The following is a 19,056-nucleotide window of genomic DNA, read 5'->3' on the forward strand; positions in this document are numbered from 1 at the left end:
CAAACTTTAGAGAAAAAAGGATGCAAAGGAAAACAGAGGCCTGCTAAGAAATGATCTTTGAAAAAAGCAATGAAACTGGCTAGACGAAGATGAGGGTGATCATAGCTAGAGGAGATGACAATGCGATGGTCGGGAGGAATATGATAAGAAAGACACATCTCGTTCACGTCCTCACCATTAAAATCAAAAGCAGTGGAGGTGTGCCAGAGCTTGTGAATGGCAACAAGGGGACTAGAAGCCATGAAAAAAGGACAAAAAAGACAGGAAGAAGGAAAGGAGTGGAACTTACTAGAAACTAGAGAAGCAAAAGGTTAGAACAATCGCTGGAGGCATCGAGGAGGAAGAAAGTAAGAAGAAGACGAAGAGAGGAACACAAAAACGATAAGATGGCATCGAAACGCGAAACTTAAAAACCTTAGTAAGAGTCGCTCACAGTCGTTCGATCAAAGGAATGAAGGAGAGAGGTTTAATCTAAATCGTTGAATTTAAATCGCCAGTGGTCATATTGAAGCTCAACAACCGCCTATCACATTATATATTCGCTTAGCACAGGTGTGTGACACGTGTTAACCAGAGACAGGTGGCATTTATGAGAGATGGGAGGCAATAAGTAGGTTTATGGTAAAAAGTCATGCTCATCATGGTCAACATTAATGATAAGTGATATGTCATGTTTCCAAAGTGCCAGAGTGATGTCAGCTCAAGAGGATCGACGACATAGAGGATGAGCGTCTGGTCGGAGAACAAAGAATGTTGTGAGCATCAACAGCTAAGTGTAGCATCAACTTAAGCCGATCGACAGTACAAAAAATGGGCGTCCGATCGGAAGACGAGGAGCATAAAAAATACAAATGTACAGTCAGTTGAACTTGCAACCTTCTTCGACTAGACTTAAATACGAGGCTTGTGATACGGCGATTGAGGTTGAGCCCTTGGATCAAAGTCTAGGAGGTCGGATGACATAGTGATCAAAGTTAAGGAAGGGTCAACCCTTGAAACCAGCGCAGTCAAGTGTCACATCCGAGAGTTTATCAGACTGGACCATTGGTCCGATCGGCCAGTGCAGCCAAGTGTCACGCCCGAGAGTTTATTTGACCAGACCATTGGGTCGATCGAATGTTGAGTCTTTCAGTATGGATGAATAACTAGAGACATATCAACACCCTTCAGAGTCAAGTCTTCTTCACCACTCGAAGACAACGCGACGCGATCAACTAGCACAACTGAGTAATCTAGCTGACCTGAAATACAGTCTAATCGGATAGACTATACACCCGGTCTGATCGATCTCTTTGGACAAGCTTAAAGACCGAGCAATGGAGGGATCCCAACAACATCCTCCAAAGCCGACATAATGGCTCTTGTAGACGATAGCCAGTCATAATTAATGACTCGATCGGCTTGCAAGAGAAGCATATTGTGTGTCCCTCAACCTAACCTCCCCATATTCCATTTTGCCATTTTGTGCCACGGATGACAAAAAATATTCAATGTGCAAACTACACGGTAGAAGCTTCTCTTATGACAAATATAGTAACTGCACGTCCTTTTTGGAAAATGTGTCAGAGCATCTTTATGGTATGTTCTTTTTTAAACATGCTTTGAGATTCATGCATAAACAGTAACACTATAAAAGAGGGTGTCTATCTACAAGCACGGGTATGCAATACTACATAATTTTACATGCTCATAGCCATTGTTCATTATCCATTTTATTTGAGTTGACTTGATCACTGACTTGAACGTCGGAGTGCCTGCACTGGGACCTCTTCTCTGTCCTGATTGCTAATGCCCCTTTTAACACGTAGAATCGCTCGAATTCATCTTTTCCAACGAAGAGTCTTCATTTAATCAATATCAGAGGCATCTTCCCAACTAACCATCTTCTCTACTTTTGAACAGGATCAAACTTATTGAGAAAAATTCTATTAATAAAAAAACTAAAATAAACTACATCTATATACCAACAAAACCTCATTATTATTCAAGTTTGATGACACTCTTGCAGTGAAATCAATGATTTAAATTCGATTGAGACATTCAACTAACGCGGTAACAATCGACTGATTATGAATAGTAATTGACTGTTGTGGCTAATATTGAGTTGGAAGAACCGTTTTACATTGCAATGTTCGAATTCTAAAATAACAATTGACTAATAGGAACTAGCAATTGATTGTTGGATGGTTTTCAGCCAAGACTTGAAGTCTATAAAAAATGATTTTGTGGGGGTTTTCGGATACTAGTTCTTAAAGGTTTTGAGAAAAAGTATTATTGCATTCCAGACCTTTAAAAGATAATCCAAAGTAACGTTATCAAAGTAAAGATTTTTTATTCTCTATTGTATCTCTATGTTTATTGCTTGTGTAAGAACAGATTTGTTAACTTTCTCCTTCTACGGAAGATATCCATAAAGAAGAAAGTATAGTAATGTTATCACTAAGATGTTAGACTGCGGAGTAGGAACCGGAAATTTCGAATCACGTAAAAATTGATTTGTTATAATTTGTGTTATTTGTATTTGTTTATAGATAAGCACACGAATAATGAAACACGATTGAAGCAAATTGCTATTCACCAAACCACGTGAATAATGATTTGTTATACTTGTATATTATTTGTATTTGTTTCTTTTATTTCTGTTACATTTTTTGTTATTCCCGGGTAGCTTCTAGAGTATGCAAACTGATCGTCGAGGCTAGTGTTCGACACTATCTCCGTAAACGATATTGCTCCGCTACGGTGCTTAACGGATTGTTGCAATTCGTTCCCAAGATACAACGACGACGAATGTCTCGGAATCGTAGCACTCCGACTTCCGAGACCAGCGAACCTTCTAGTAGACTTCTTGGACTCTTGAATGCACAAGATGATATGAATGCTTGAGGAAGAGAAGAGAGGATTGAGTGAATTTAGTGTGTATTCCATCATCTGGAGGGTTCTATTTATACTGAAAGAAGAGGTTGAGTGTCCTTTGGGTGAGTGGATGTGTTCCTTGGGCTGGATCGATCTAGATCATCCATTCTGAAGGGTTGTAACTCTTCACCAAGCCCACTTCAATCTCATCCATCAGATCTGAGGAGTTGTGACCCCAGATCCCGCCTATTGTCATCGGCCATCGGATCTGGATCCATTGATTCGATGCTTCAGATCAAGTCTCATCCCAAGCCGTAAGATCCTTACTCTTTGCGATCCAACACTCTAGATCGCATCACAAGCGATCCATCATACCTATTTGATCAACGTTGATCAACGGTAGCCATCCATTCCCTAAGTTAACTGTCCAGTCATCTCCCTTTGCCCACGAGGATGCCGCATAGGTGCTGCCACGTCAGGTACGAGCCTGACACGTCACCCGAGTGCCACGTAGGGACGATGTGTACGTGCGAAGTGCAAAGTGCGCCTACAAAGCGCCCATTGCGCACGTGCACACGTGCACACGTGCGCACGTGGCGGGTGGCGGGCTCACAAGTGCAAGCACCTGCTCGCCCTGGGCTAAGGGAGCATCTGTCCTTTTATTTTTGTGTTAACTCCATTAACACATCTTCATTAATAAGTAGAGAATACACATCGAGAATTTCCGATGTGGGACTATTCTCCCATGCACTTTATTAATGAATAATAAATGTTATTTTGGGCCGACTTTAAACATTAATTTCTCATTCACCCTTAATCGGTTTTGAGCAAATTAATAGTCTAAATATATCTACGCGAATCGTAGATTTCAATTTTGAAGTCAATTATGACTTTCAACAATTGATGGCTTCCTTCCTCAAAATCGTTTTGGTCCATTTAAGGCCCCAATATCCAACAATCCCCCACATGAATGGAAATTAATGCAATGCGTGTATGCATGCTGACACTATACAAGAGTCCAATATGTAAGTCACTGCATCGGGAGAGGTAGCTTGTGGCTTTGAACCTTCCGTAGTGAAATGCTATCGAGTATACTAGGCTGCGCAGTGAACGTGATGTCTTGAACTGCTCAGCTGTTGGTGTATACTTAGACAATAACACCCACACAGAGATCTATCTCACCTACTTTAGGTTCTCATGGTTGGTTCCGTTTCGGCCATGGATATCATCTTGGATTCATGAGTGTTTCATTGAAGCGGCCTGTCTTCACACTCACATAGGTGACACTTCTATCAAGAGTATCCTACCATACTCCACCTTATCAGGTATAGAAGTCACTAAAAGAATAAGCTTAACCTCACTACATGAGGTAGGACAGCACAAATTCATCCTAGGATTGGGATAGAGATAAACTATTGAATGTGCTGGACCACAACTTCTGTAACTTCATTGTCCCATTGAACCAAGATCTTGGGATCTCCAGTCAACAAGGTTGGGTTACCGCTACAGTCATTTTCAGTTGTAGATTTTTAATCTCATTCCTCTTGATGAGCAGTATACTTGATCTCGACTCAACCCCTTCATTAGAGGATCTGTCAAATTATCTTTGGACTTAACATAGTCGATTGAAATCACTCCATTCGAGATCAACTGTCTAATGGTATTATGTCTACGACGTATATGTCGTGACTTCCCATTATACATATTACTCTGTGCCCTTCCAATCACCGATTGACTATCACAGTGGATTAGTACGGCAGGCACAGGTTTCATCCAGCTCGGAATATCTTCCAAGAAATTCCGCAGCCATTCAGCTTCCTCAGCTGCTTTGTCTAGTGCTATAAACTCGGATTCCATAGTTGACCGAGCAATGCAAATCTGCTTAGTGGATTTCCAAGATACTGCTCCCCCACCGATCGTGAATACATATCCACTAGTGGATTTGGAGTCTTTTGTATCTGATATCCAATTAGCATCACAATATCCTTCCAACACAGCGGGATATTTTCCATAATGTAATCCATAGTTCATAGTATATTTCAAATATCTGAGAACTCGCATCAATGCTTTCCAATGGGTGTCGTTTGGATTACTCGTAAAACGACTCAGTTTGTTGACCGTACAGGCAATATCCGGACGTGTGCAGTTTGTGAGATACATCAAACTGCCTATTATCCGAGAATATTCCAACTGCGATATGGTCTCACCATGGTTTTTCGCTAAGTGTTGACTTAGATCCATAGGTGTTTTCACTGAAGAGAGATCGTACGCATTGAATTTTTTCAATACAGATTCTACATAATGGGATTGTGTTAAAACTATCCCTTCTGATGTCCTGAGAATTTTAATTCCCAATATAACATCTGCTTGACCCATATCTTTCATATCAAAATTTTTGGTCAACATTTTCTTTGTAGTCATGATTACATCATGATTACTGCCCATTATTAGCATGTCGTCTACGTATAGACAGACAATTACATAGCCTTCAGGTGTGTTTTTGACATAAATGCATTTGTCACATTCATTTATTCTGAATTCGTTTGACAGCATTACTTTGTCAAATTTTTCGTGCCATTGTTTAGGCGCTTGCTTAAGTCCGTACAACGACTTAACAAGTCGACACACCTTTTTCTCATTTCCAGGAGCCATGAACCCTTCAGGTTGCTCCATATAAATTTCTTCTTCCAACTCACCATTTAAGAACGCAGTCTTAACATCCATTTGATGTATTTCAAGGGCATACAGTGCTGCAATGGCTATTAGCACTCGTATGGACGTAATCCTTGTCACCGGTGAGTATGTATCGAAGTAATTAAGGCCTTCCTCTTGCTTGTACCCCTTGGCTACAAGTCTGGCCTTATACTTGTCAATTGATCCATCAGCTTTATACTTACGTTTTAGTATCCACTTACAACCTAATGATTTATTACCAGAAGGAAGGTCTACTAATTCCCAAGTATGATTATTCATGATATACTCAATTTCACTATTGACAGCTTCTTTCCAAATTGGAGCATCGGGTCTAGAGAGAGCTTCACTTAATGTTCTTGGTTCCATTTCTGACATGAAAGTCATGAAATCTGGCCCGAACGATTTCTCAACTCTAGCCCGTTTGCTACGACGTGGCTCTTCACTTTGATCGTCAATAGTCCTTTTATAACAGCTAAGTTCGGCAACGTCATTTTTGTTTGAACTTCCGTTGTTATCACTTTCAACGTTTCCCTTTTATTTGGGAATACGTTTTCAAAGAATATCGCATTCCGAGATTCTATGGTTGTTCCCACATGTATATCAGGAATGTCTGATTTGTGAACTAGGAAACGATATGCACTACTATTATGGGCATATCCGACAAATACCGCATCAAACGTTTTAAGTCCGATCTTTACTTGCTTTGGTTTAGATACTTCGACCTTTGCCAAGCACCCCCACACTTTCAGGTATTTGTACGATGGCTCGCGGCCTTTCCATAGTTCATATGGAGTTTTATCATTTTTCTTATGAGGGATTCTGTTGAGAATGTGATTTGCCGATAATATTGCTTCCCCCCACAAGTTTTGAGGTAAGCCTGAATTTATTAACAAGGCATTCATCATTTCTTTTAGTGTCCGATTTTTACGTTCGGCAACACCGTTTGATTGAGGTGAGTAAGGCGCCATTGTTTGATGGATAATGCCAGATTCTGTACAAAATTCATCAAACGGTGCACCATATTCTCCACCTCTATCGCTTCGAATTATTTTAATTCGTTTGTCAAGTTGGTTTTCAACTTCTGTTTTATAGGTTCTGATTACTTCTTAAAAGAAAGACATAACAGAACTTTGTGCAGTCATCGATAAAAGTAATAAAATATGTTTTACCTCCTCTAGTTTGCACAAATTTCAAGTCACATAGATCACTATGTATCAACTCTAGAGGAGTTGTTGTCCTTTCCACCGAATGAAAAGGTAGTTTCGTCATTTTCGCTTCCACGCATACTTCACATTTGTGTGTTCCGTCAACATTGACGTTTGGTAATAATTTTAATTTGACGAGACATTTGAGAGTATTATTATGCACATGTCCGAGTCGATCATGCCATAAATTAAAACACTCAACAACATAGCTGGAAGCATTTATTTTATTACCATCAAAATTTCGGAGTACAGGCATTACAACCATTTTGAATAGACCCTTTTCTAGGTACCCCTTTCCTACGAAGACACCATTCTTCGTAAGTACAAAGTTGTCTGACTGGAACACTAGCCTAAATCCGGCCTTGACCAATGCCGCTCCAGAAACTAGGTTCTTACTGATGTCGGGAACATGGAGTACATCAATGAGTGTTAGCTCCTTTCCGGACGTCATCTTCAGAACAACCTTTCCGAGTCCAACAATTGGCGACGTCGTGGAATTACCCATATAGAGCTTCCTGTCATTTATCGGAGTATACTTGGAGAACATCGCCTTATCGGAACAGATATGACGAGTTGCTCCAGTATCAATGAACCATTGCTTCGGGTTGGTATCCACCAAGTTGGCTTCAAATACAACCGCAGTGAGATCCAAGTCCTCAAGAGAGGTTGCGACATGATTCGCAGCATCCTTTGGCCCCTTGGTTGGCTTCTTTGGACGTCTGCAGTCCTTGGACAGGTGTCCTGCCTTTCCACAGTTGTAGCAGGAGCCTTTGAACTTCTTTGCTTGAGCCTTCTTTTTGAACTGCTTCAGCTTTTTAGCGTTCGGCTCGACCAGGTTGGACATTTCGTCTATAGTCCGCTTGGTTCCTCTGGAGTCGGATAACTTTCGATTATCCTCCTCTATTCGTAGCCTCAGGATCAGGTCTTGCAGCCCTATCTCCTTTTGCTTGTGCTTTAGGTAATTCTTGAAATCCTTCCATGACGGAGGGAGCTTCTCAATTACCGCAGCAACTGCGAATGTCTCGTTCAGCTTCATGCCTTCGGCGTCCAGATCATGCAGTATTAATTGCATATCTTGGACTTGAGATGAGACGCTTTTTGAGTCCACCATCTTGAAATCCAGAAACCGACCGACGATGAATTTCTTCAATCCAGCATTTTCGGTCTTGTATTTCTTCTCAAGGGATTCCCACAAAGATTTCGCCGTCTCCAGAGAACAATATACGTTATATAACGTGTTGTCCAAGGCGTTGAGTATATAATTGCGGCACAGAAAATTTCCGTGAGACTATGCATCGCTAGCAGCCTTACTACCTTCCGTAGCGGCTGTCGTGTCTTCGTGCAAAAACCGTACAAGGTTTAGCGTTGTTAGATAAAGCAGCATCTTCTGCTGCCATCTTTTGAAGTCGATTCCGGTGAATTTCTCCGGCTTTTCTCCGTGCGGAATGGTTGTCGGGATGGCGGTCGGAACGACCGTCGGAACGACCGTCGAAATGTCGTTGGTAGCCATATCAGTTTGCACGTAATATCATTTACGACTGTTATTCCCGGGTAGCTTCTGGAGTATGCAAACTGATTGTCGAGGCTAGTGTTCGACACTATCTCCGTAAACGATATTGCTCCGCTACGGTGCTTAACAGATTGTTGCAATTCATTCCCAAGATACAACGACGATGAACGTCTCGGAATCGTAGCACTCCGACTTCCGAGACCAGCGAACCTTCTAGTAGACTTCTTGGACTCTTGAATGCACAAGATGATATGAATGTTTGAGGAAGAGAAGAGAGGATTGAGTGAATTTAGTGTGTATTCCATCATCTGGAGGGTTCTATTTATACTGAAAGAAGAGGTTGAGTGTCCTTTGGGTGAGTGGATGTGTTCCTTGGGTTGGATCGATCTAGATCATCCATTCTGAAGGGTTGTAACTCTTCACCAAGCCCACTTCAATCTCATCCATCAGATCTGAGGAGTTGTGACCCTCAGATCCCGCCTATTATCATCGGCCATCGGATCTGGATCCATTGATTCGATGCTTCAGATCAAGTCTCATCCCAAGCCGTCAGATCATTACTCTTTGCGATCCAACGCTCTAGATCGCATCACAAGCGATCCATCATACCTATTTGATCAACGTTGATCAACGGTAGCCATCCATTCCCTAAGTTAACTGTCCAGTCATCTCCCTTTGCCCACGAGGATGCCGTATAGGTGCTGCCACGTCAGGTACGAGCCTGACATGTCACCCGAGTGCCACGTAGGGACGATGCTTACGTGCAAAGTGCGCCCCCGAGTGCCACGTAGGGACGATGCTTACGTGCAAAGTGCGCCTACAAAGCGCCCATTGAGCACGTGCGCACGTGGCGGGTGGCGGGCTCACAGGTGCGAGCACCTGCTCGCCCTGGGCTAAGGGAGCACCTGTCCTTTTATTTTTGTGTTAACTCCATTAACACATCTTCATTAATAAGTAGAGAATACACATCGAGAATTTCCGATGTGGGACTATTCTCCCATGCACTTTATTAATGAATAATAAATGTTATTTTGGGTCGACTTTAAACATTAATTTCTCATTCACCCTTAATCGGTTTTGAGCAAATTAATAGTCTAAATCTATCTACGTGAATCGTAGATTTCAATTTTGAAGTCAATTACGACTTTCAACAATTGATGACTTCCTTCCTCAAAATCGTTTTGGTTCATTTAAGACCCCAATATCCAACATTTTTTAGTTTATTTTATAAACGAGCACACAACAATGAAACACAAACAAAGCAAATTGTTATTCACCTCTTCTCTTAGTGACATCACCGATCCCAACACTATTGAGAAGAATTTTTAAAATATATAATATCTATTAATATATTTTAAAATATGATTATCAAATTGAATGCAATTCTTGGTGGCACAAAAGGTGAATACGTTCGCTCTCAGCACTCCCGCTAACTCATCTCAGTGTCAACACGGATGAGATAAATCATGGACAACTACTAGCCTTTGGAATAGTGACTAATACATAAGGAAGATATTTATCTCGACTTCGCCGAAATTCGAATCTCAGACCTCATGATGATAACACTTCATATGTTAGCCACTAGATCTATCCGAAAAGATAAATTGAATACAACTCTTGATTCAATTAAACGAAGGAAAGGCGTAAATCAATGTTATGAAATTCTTGAAAGTGGCAAGTCTGGATCTTCCTGCCTTGGTCGGAGTCAAAACCGAACACAGAACATAATGATTGGTCAGATTTGAACTTCTATAATAAGAGAGATTTAACTCGTTCTCAATTATATTTAAATAGTCAATTATGTCACATTTGTGGGATTAGGATATTAGGGCTGAAAATGAAATGAGCTGAGCTGAGCTGAGCTGAGCTGAGCTGAGCTGAATTTTAAGGTCTTCAAATTTATTTGATAAAGTAATCGAGTCAAGTCGAGTTGTGTTTAAAATGATTGTTTAAATTTGACTTGATTTATTTTTTATGAGTCTAAGCTTATTTGAAACTTGACTTGAGCTTAATTCGTTTAGATGTTATCGAACTTTCAATACAAACTTGACTTGAGCTTGGTTTCTTTAGATGTTATTGAGCTCTCAATTCAAGCTTATTTAATTATTTGAAACTTTTAATTATTTGATTGGTTATTAAGCTTGATAATTTAAATTTATTTTATTTTATTTTATTATTTATTTAGCATATTGAAAAAAAAATATTAATGAATATAGTTCATGAACATTATTCACAAACGTTAATGAGCTGAACACATGTGTTCAAGGTTGTTTGTTTAGTTTAACTAGCTATTCAAGATTGTTTGTTTAGTTAATCTTGTGTATATTGAATGAACATAAACAAACTCTTATTAAACTGAATACCAAATTTGTTCACAAATGCTTGGTTCATTTACAACCCTAATTAGGGATTACAACCCTAATTGGAAGGGTGGGGGGTAGATTTGTCATCCCCATCCTCGCCCCCCGAATTATATCCCTGCCCCATCTTCAATTTATCTAATCGGAAAATCTCTATCCCCGACTCTGCAAAGATTAAATCCCCATCTATCCTCATCCCTCTTTAAAATGTTCATTCTCTATTGACTTGGCTAAAAAGATTTTTAATTTTCAACACCTTCCTAAACGTATTACTACAAGAATCTAATTACATATAAATAATAATATTAATTAAATAATACATATATAATAACATTAATACTCCATATATGATTTAAAAAATAGAACAACTCAAAAAAAAAAAAAAATAATAATAATAATTATTATTATATATTATTAAGACAGATTTGAAGATGAGAATATCATCCTCGTATTCGTTCAACTGCGATGATTTAAAAAATCTATGAATCGAAACTCATCTCTACGTGGGATGCATAAAAGTGTCAATAGAACCAATTTTTATCTTATTGAATTGGTTCTATTGATGTATATTTTAACACCTACATCACAAAATATAATAACAATAATAATTAATAAAAATTTTATTGTACTTAGTAGGATCTACTACTTATTTATTCATTATCTTATTGAACTCTTTAATAACTAATTTTAGTTAAATCTAAAATTAAATTTATTAATTTTTCTTTCTTTTTACACTGAAAATAATTTTAAATTTTTTTAAAAAATTTCTCTAATTGTTTTATATAAAAAATATGTACTGTCATGATTTTTTTTTAGTCTCACATCTTAAGATTGGTAACACCATGAGCAAAATAACTCCTATAAATATCTTGGATTGACGATATTAGAAAGTATACTTATCTCGTCTTTTTGACTAAGATCAAATGTAATATTAAATTAATTTTTTAATGAAGGATAATCATGTTGAATTCTCAAGTTTAGTTTACTCTCTTATATTGTATGTAAAATATAAATAATTCTTATCTTAATAATTATTTTACTAAATTTATTGTTATTAAATTTAAATTTGATATATTTTATCTTTATTTTAAAATCTTTAATTTCAATATTTTTCATTAAAATTTAAATTTATTTATATTTTTGGATAATTTATACATAAACCCTAGAACACACCCATCCAAAGTCAGATGCAACTTTTGTATATGTTCATTTATATATATTGTGCGTCACCTAATTTTTTTATTTTAAAAATTATTTAAGGTTTTATCTTTAATATTTAGGGGTTGGATATACTATTAATCGTACAAAAAATTGAGACTCTTGTCCGGCGTGTGTATATAGAGGACACATACTATATTTTTTAGATAATTAATACATAAATGTTTTCCATATCTTAGGAACCAAAGAGGAACCCTAAAGCAGCAGCCACACGCAGAGCGTTTATTAATTCTTCTACTTATCTATAATTAACGATACTCATCTAGTAGCTGTTGCTGCTTGCTGCATTAGGCATGCACGTACAAGTAGTCAACTATCAGAACCAGAACGCCGACCGCCCAAGCCACCGTCCACATCGAGGGACCGGCACCGAGCCACGGAGGCAGCAGCAGCGTCCACAGCAGGCAGCAGTACGCCAGCAGAAGATGCCCGTGTCCGCCTTCTTGTTCTTGTTCCTCTGAGGAAGAGGAGTAGGAGTAGTAGACGGCCAGCTGCTCCGTCCCCGACCACAATATCGCCCGCCTCTCCGTCAGGACGACGGAGCCAATCAGGAAGGCGGCGATCAAAACGCCCCTGAAACGTAAGAGTCCCCATGGCTGCTGCCAGCCACCGTCTGGTCCACCGCCAACATTGCCGGCGACGTCCATGAATCTGATTGGTTATGTGCATTGATAAGAAACCGATTAACTTCTGCTCCTATTTATAGATGTCAGTGATGGCATGCAACGACAAACTTCTACCACATTGTCATCCTGAGTAACAATTACAGGAATCTCATCTTGTTCCACTCTACTTTCCCACTGCCACAAAGACTTGTCGGTTTGCCCATGCATGAATCTACGATTAGACTAATCTAGTCATGCTCCACCGTACGTGGATGTGTTAGCCACGGCCAGTGCTGGTACTCGAGTGAGGAATTACCATAATAGGTCAGATTTAAATCGTAGGGTTTACTCAATCTAGGAAGATTTATTGGATCGTGCTATTATTTTTAATAAATTATTCTTTTTGATAATTTTTGAGTTTTTTTTGTATTTTAGATATTTTTTAAATATATATTTTTAATATATTTTTTAAATATTTTAAATTCGTTCATGTATTTTAAAATTATGAGTTTTTCTTTTATTTTAGAATTAATTTCTCTTTTCTTTACAAGATAAAAATTGTAGTCTATATGTTAGAATTTGGAGTCTATATAAATATTTATTTAACTTTTGAGGATTAATTATTGAATATTAAATTATTTTTTTTTGAAAAAAATTTGGAGGACAACCGTTATCTCTTCTTGTCTTCTCCTCAAACCCTCATTTTCATCAATCCACAGGATAATCGATATTTTATTTTGTGTCAATTGGTATTAGAACTAGCAGGTTCCAATTGAGGAAGTCGAGCATTAGATTTAATGAAAGGCCATTGTGGTCATGGTTGTGGTCATAACAATAAGCAAGTTCCAATTGAGAAAGCTTATCACCATGAAAGATGGTTGAGGATTGAGGATTTACAAAATCAAGTCACGGATTTAACCCAACGTGTAACAGTGGCGTCGCAAAATCTTGAAGATCATGAGGTACATGGTTGAGAGAATCGACATGAAGACCTTAGATCTCGAGTTGATCTATCCGAATTTTCTAATACGTCACATACAACAAATTTCATTGATTGGATCAACAAAGTGGAGTAGATCTTTGACTATAAGTAAGTTCTGGATCAAATGAAGATGAAGCTTATTGTCATCAGATTCAAGGGTCGAGTATCGACATGATGGGAGCACTTGTGATGCTCACGAGACAGATAGGGAAAACCAAGATCAAGGATTGAGAGAAAATGAAAAAAAAAATGAAAGAATACTTTCTTCCTTTTGGGTGTACTCAAACTTCATTACAAGGACAACTATGTGGAAAATGATAGCTTCGACGCCTAAGATGGCCTTGAGGGATTCGAAGATGAGTTGGAGGATAAGTTGAAGAGGTATTTTATAGTGATTGATACGGTACGTATTTTGTGGGGTCGATAGGATGATGTGGTTATGAGTCAAGGCTACAAGAGGGTCAACAGTCAAGTCGATGTGGGGGTCAGGAAGGTCAAAAGTCAAGCCTCTGTGGCAGGTCAGAAGTCAAGCTGACCTGGCGGACAAGAAAGTCAAAAGTTAAGCCCCCGTGGCAGGTCAACAGTCAAGCCGATGTGGAGATCAAGAGGGTCAAAAGTCCAGGTTACGTGGCCAAAGTCAAAGTCTCAGTGGACAGGGTGATCAAAAGGGATTATAAGGCCAGCCCTGATAATGATTAATAAACGGGCCCGTGGGCCAGGTACAACTAAGGATGGAGATTGCGAATAAACGGGTCTGGTTACAGACTTGGCGCTCAGGTCAGGACATTCAAGCCAAGGATCACAGATCACAGGTCTGGAAGCCGACCCAACGGGCAGGTCGGGACGAACATGCCTTGGATAGCAATATGCAGATGAGGGTCGGGAAGCCGACCCAACGTGCGGGGTCGGGACGAACATGCCTTGGATAGCAATACGCAGATGAGGGTCGGGAAGCCGACCCAACGGGCAGGTCGGGACGAACATGCCTGGGATAGCAATACGCAGATGAGGGTCGGGAAGCCGACCCAATGTGCAGGTCGGGACGAACATGCCTTGGATAGCAATACGCAGATGAGGGTCGGGAAGCCGACCCAACGTGCAGGTCGGGACGAACATGCCTTGGATAGTAATGCACAGATGGTCGGGACGAACATGCCTTGGATAGCAATATGCAGATGAGGGTCGGGAAGCCGACCCAACGTGCAGGTTGGAACGAACATGCCTTGGATAGCAATGCGCAGATGAAGGTCAGGAAGCCGACCCAACATACAGGTCGGGACGAACATGCCTTGGATAGCAATACACAGATGAGGGTCGGGAAGCTGACCCAGTGTGCAGGTTGGGACGAACATGTCTTGGATAGCAGTAAGCAGATGAGGGTCGGGAAGCCGACCCAACGCTCAGGTCGAGACATTCAAGCCAAGGATCACGGGTTTGGTCGCAGACCCAGCGTGCAGGTCGGGACGTACAAGCCTTGGATAACAGCAGACAAATGCGGATCAGGAACCAAACCCAGAGTACAGATCAGGACACCCGAGTCAAGGATCACCGGTCTGGATACAGACCCAGAGTGCAGATCGTGATATGCAGATCGGAGGTAGCAAATGACAGGCAGATCTGGACACGAGCTTAGCACAGATCAGACATACAAGTTGAGGGCAATAGTATATAAGAGCAGGGCAAGTCCAGATCTCGAGTCGGTCGGGCACTACAGATAAATCAGCCAAGGAATCGTAACCGCTTGTCAGAGGAAATAATCAAGGTGTCAGGGAATATACCAACGGTCGGGCTCAACACCCCTTCGGTTTTACCGCCAGCCTATTAGGAAGAGCCACGTGTCAACCACCGCCAGACAGAGTTTGACAGCCGACATTCCCTGACACTCGTCAGACCCAGGAATCTTCTCTGCAGTATAAAAAGAGATGTCTTGTCCCTTATGCAGGTACGCTCACTCATCATTTTTCACTAAGTCTTTACTTTTCGTCCTTTCTTTGCATTTTCTGGGGAAAAAGTACCTGACTTGAGCATCGGAGGGCCTGACCCGGGGACTTTTTCTCTGATTTCTGGTCTCTAACAACTGGTGGACTCGTCTGAGTGTGTGCAGAACGACAACGTCATCATCCTAATCATCCCTCTCCGTCAACCACCCATGGGAACCTTTACAGGGGGGGTACCCAGCACGTCCAGCGCTTGGACGACTCTCCGTCAATTTTCCGTATAACAAGACCCGTTTTCATCCGACTCAGCTTTTGGATGGGATCAGTGATGATCCTGAAACTTAATTAATCGTTCATGAGAGATTGTTGATTTCCAAGGACTCACTAGTGGAATTGGTAGAAGATGCTATAATCTCATATGGGAGACGAGATCGAGACGACCAATAATCCAGTTAATGACAATAATAATGAAGAATCCAAATTTGAAAGTGGGTTTAATATGGAGAGCATCCTAATTACCAAAATTTATCTCTAAAGTGCGAGGCTCTTGCTGTACCTGGTCTAACTAAGTATGGTGATAAAATAGACGTGGAAGCTCCGGCTGACATTCTTAAGCAGATTTCTAAAATACCTTACCCCAAGGCTCAGTTATTGGTCACTCTTCAATGAACCAAACCACATGGTTTCAGCCACTCCGTTCGGTACCTGACTCCTCCAATCTGACCATGGCGGTCGCAGCTCCAGGTGGCATGGCATCCTCCTTCAACCTCCGCTCCCATCCTCCAACTGCCTCTCCTGCCTCGTTGTCGCCCCACCTTCTGTCGTCCGCTTCCTCGCCTCCCCTCACTATGTGAAAATGGTTGATAGTCTTCGTATATCTAACGAAGTAATAGATAGATAATTATCGAAATACAAGAATTTAAAGTAAAAGAGTCAATTTATTCCTTCGTGATAAAGTATCAAAGTCTTTGTCCGGTCTGAAACCGCTTCGAAACTGAACCGATATTGAGGTGAAAAAGACTTTGTTACTTCATCGATTCCATAAAATTACCGAAATAGTTGAGCATATATAATTTCAAGGTCATATTGATTGGTGAAATAAATTATTTATATGACTTCTCAGGTTTTGTATTATGTTGAAATAAATGTTTTTCCTTTAAGGGTGTCACCATTTAAATTGGTCGAAATCTTTTGTATTGTATTACTCCACTATTTATTTGTAGTGGAGAAGTAATCAATTATATTTTACTACAACACAATGTTAATTGAAAAAAATATTTTTCATCACTAAAATTAAATAAATATACCACACATATTTAGCAAATACAAAAAAAAAATATACTCACAAAAAACAAATTTGACCAACTTCACCCAAAAGTATATTAACAAAACTTTAAATACAACCCACAAATTTATATCACAACTTATACGATCCTAAGACACCCAGTAGATAAATTCTCTCCATTTATTTTTTACTTCATCACATAAGAGTAGATGAATTCGCTCCCTTGGGCAATCTTACTGTCATTACTGATCTCAGCACCTGCCTCCTGAGATTAATCATGACACGATCATTGTTAACTATAAAACATTTTTCTCCTCAGCTAATAAAACGAATTATTAGATAAAGTATGGTCAGATGGTAACCTGTGTCGGCATTGCTGCAGCAGTAGCATGAGTTATTTCCTATGGAAATTGGAACTCCAGGCTTGTCTTTGCAAGATGAAAATGGACCAATACTAGTTTCCCATTGCAACCGAGGAAGTAGAACACTGTCCGCATCGGCGAATACCGGCCTAGTTCTCATCGAACTGTCATGAGTTTCTGTTTTGAAGTTGCTTGGTCCAGGATCTCTTATGCTTGAGCTTGTATCACTCCTTTCTCTATCGAAGATCCGTATCTTCAACATTACTAAGAAAATCTATTAAGTACTTCTCTGCTTCTTCAGTCAATGACATTCTGTTCTGTCATTGCTCCTCTGGGAAATTTATTAACCAATTAGTTGTAATACGGGTAAGATACATTTTCCTTTTAGCAAACAGAATTCTTACACTTCTCGGCCGCAATTGCCTTTCTGAACAGCAGGACTAGTTGAAGGCAGCAAAGCTTTCACAATTTTGTAAAGATCCTGACCACGTTCCTCTTCCCAAGCTAACTGAGCTAATAATTCCTGCTTGTGCTTCTCTCACTGAATAAATTTCAATGAAGGATTTAACAAAGATCAGAAAGTTTCAAAGACGATTAGGTATCTCAAAAGGTTAGATCCAACGAGATACTACAACAAAATTTCTAGGAACTTCGAGAGCAAAGCAAAACTATGAATTCATTACATGTCCATGCTAAATGAAGAAGACATGGTGGGTGTGCACGAGAGAACAAGAGCAAAATATGAGATATTATTTACTGACACGTAATTAGGGTAGGAGTTCAAGTTCAAGAACATACTTTTTATCTCACAACACTTAAAAAAATAACATAGCTCAAGAAGAGAGAACATTTTACAGTGAATGACTTAAGCTGCCATTTATAGAGGCTACATAGTCTATAAAGACCAACAAACTGGAATGAGTATGACAGAAATTCGAAGACAAATGTGAAACTGATTGTATCTCAAAATATAATCTTAACATGCCTGTAGAAGCTTAGTTGTGTAATTTCTTCTGATTTCAACAGTAGTTTTCGGAGCTTCAGAGCTTTTTGGCTAAATGCTATTTCCATCAGAATATTCTGACAATTCTTTTGTAGCCATGAGCTGTATAGAGAATGATAAGGATAAAACACAAAGAATAAATAATTAACCGGCCATTAAAATCAAAAGAAAAAAAATACCACACAACATTCAACATTAGATCAAAATTATCAAAGTAGGTTATTCAGGTAAACTACTTTATTAACCCTCCAAAATTACAATATGAGCAACAAAATTTAGTTTGTTGGAGACCAATAACCATTAGAATAAAAAGAGACAAATGTTCAAATTAGGCTGAAATGATGAACTTGATCGATGTGACAAAACCTTTTCCTGAACATAGATTTTTTGGATTGTCTTTTCATCACCACACATTCTTAAACGGAAATCTCAAGCTTCGTCATCAGTCAATGAAGAAGAATGGCTCTATGACAAACAAACACCTAAATAAAAAACATCTATTAGATGTTTGAGTAGTTCTAAGACAGACACATGTTTAGTATGGTGAAATAAGCAAAACAATGATCAAGAAAAAAAACTTTTCTCTACCCGAGTCGGGGTATGACTCTTTGCCATTCTTTCTAAAGTATAGGAAAATTTTTAAGACTATCTAAAATGAAAGGAAGAATCAAGTTCATGGAAAGTACGAAATTATCGAGTAGCTATGATGTGAGTGGTAAAAATCCTTTTGACTCATAGACCTACTCAGAACACGGTTTTTCATTGCCCTAAGTGATGAAGAATGTGTTATTTATAATGAGAGCACTAACAGTAGTAAAATTGTACCAAAACAGCAAGCATACAGTAAACAGGTAAATAAAAGAGAGGTCGAGAAAATGTATCTCCGGTTGAAGCGTCGGCGTGCCGACTATCTTTAGAGAATTTATTGCCGCCCATGGTGCAGAGGCTCTCCGGCAAAATTCTCCCAAGATCCGACAACTCGCGTCGTTCGTAGGTGCACTCCAAGACGAATGGCGCACTCGAACTCAACCTCAGATCG

This window comes from Zingiber officinale, chromosome 8B, assembly GCF_018446385.1.
Source record: "Zingiber officinale cultivar Zhangliang chromosome 8B, Zo_v1.1, whole genome shotgun sequence".
Classification (NCBI taxonomy): Eukaryota; Viridiplantae; Streptophyta; class Magnoliopsida; order Zingiberales; family Zingiberaceae; genus Zingiber; species Zingiber officinale.